The sequence below is a fragment of the Papilio xuthus genome, unplaced genomic scaffold (genome assembly GCF_000836235.2).
Source record: "Papilio xuthus unplaced genomic scaffold, Pxut_1.1 DF827777.1, whole genome shotgun sequence".
Classification (NCBI taxonomy): domain Eukaryota; kingdom Metazoa; phylum Arthropoda; class Insecta; order Lepidoptera; family Papilionidae; genus Papilio; species Papilio xuthus.
The window spans coordinates 854,207-855,003 of record NW_013530872.1 but is presented as its reverse complement, the minus strand read 5'-3'; positions in this window follow the sequence as shown (position 1 = coordinate 855,003).

Below are 797 nucleotides of genomic sequence, written 5' to 3'. Positions count from 1 at the left end.
TAGTGGTTTATTCGTGTTATCAATCCATCTATTGTGTTTAAGTGGAAGATAAGGCGAACAAGAACACTCTGGTAAATATAAACACCAAAAATATTTGCAACAATTCGCAAAAACAAACAAAGAAGACGGCCACTTTCAAGGTCAAAGGTCACACGAATAATCAGACGGCGACGTCGGCCCTCAACTTCAACACGTCAACAACTAAACGTCAAAGCCGATACGTCACTTACACCACGTCAACTTCAAAACGTCATAGCCTTTACGTCAAACGTCAACGTCAAAGTCATACGTGAACGTCAAAGTCAAACGTCAACGTCAACGTCAAAGTCAAAGTCAAACGTCAACGTCAAACATCAACGTCAAAGTCACCGTTGATTGATACAGGGTTGCCAGTCGGTAAAAAATTGCCAAAATGGAAGGACAATTTAAATTACTTTTTGACCAAATGAAAATTGAGATGGAGAAACAAACAAATATGATATTTGAAAAAATGGATAAACGACTAGAACCTTTAATTGAAGAAAACAAAATAATGAGAAACAAAATTGAAATATTGGAAAGAAAAGTTGAGCAATTAGAGAAGGAAAAGAAAAAAAATAATATTCTTATTTTCGGGATAGATGAGGAAGAAAAATCGACTTGTGAATTATTGGAAATAGTGCAAAATACAATAAAAACAGATTTGGATATTATTTTAGAATCAAACGACATATCAAGGATTCATCGCATTGGCGCCGTCAAGGAAAATAAAATACGACCCGTTCTTATCGCATTTACAAACATCTGGAAAAGAAGTG